Source organism: Seriola lalandi, unplaced genomic scaffold, assembly GCF_002814215.2.
Source record: "Seriola lalandi dorsalis isolate HSWRI2012SDOR001 ecotype SW California unplaced genomic scaffold, Sedor1 jcf7180002054741, whole genome shotgun sequence".
Classification (NCBI taxonomy): Eukaryota; Metazoa; Chordata; class Actinopteri; order Carangiformes; family Carangidae; genus Seriola; species Seriola lalandi.
In genome coordinates, this window is record NW_019525294.1 from 1,545 (window position 1) to 2,410 (window position 866).

Below are 866 nucleotides of genomic sequence, written 5' to 3' on the forward strand. Positions count from 1 at the left end.
GTCCTCCACAGTAGACAGGATGTAAGTAGGATAACTGATTGTGCATCCTTCTTTCTAAAGGGAATAACTGACTAGGATCAAAGTAAATGTCTGTTCTGTCTGTAACAACCTTAAGAAACGGCAGCCATGTTTAAAACGGTGAATAAATGATAAAGTGGTGGATTTTATTGACGTGCTGCGTGTAAACGGACGTCTTACAGTAACCAGGTTTTCAAACGTGTTCTCTGATTTCCTGCCGTCTTGTTTACATGTAAACACAGTGGACGCTGTGAAGTGTGGAGTAATAAACAATGGCAGCTGTGTTTGTTTCCATCCCAACAAACTGCGTTAGCGTCACTCACATGGAAACCATGTGGCGCCCCCCGACGCTCTGCTCGCTCTCAGCTCACCGTTTGATGTGTAATCACAGTCACAAGGAAACTGTGTTTGATGGAGTCCTCTGGTGTTCAGGGTCTGAAACAAAAACACTGTGTTTGTAGTGTCAGTTTCATTTTTATGTAGGTCAACTGGTAAAATGTGTGTGACTTTTCAAAGTAAAATACACCCGAAAACATTAGAATTATCCAACGAGACAGAAGAGCAGTCAATGATAAATAAAAAACATAATAAAATCTGCTGTTTATCTTTTCTCTGTAGGGGCGTCTTAGGAAAACAGGGCTACCAGTGTCAAGGTTTGTTTTTTTATTGCTTCTTGTTTTCTTTACATTCCTGAAGTCCAGTATTTAATACACATAAAACTGTTTCATCTGTCTGTGTGTGTGTGTGTGTGTGTGTGTGTGTGTGTGTGTGTGTGTGTGTGTGTGTGTGTGTGTGTGTGTGTGATATCTTTAGGTTTAACAGTGGGTTGCTAAATATAAGAGCAAAAC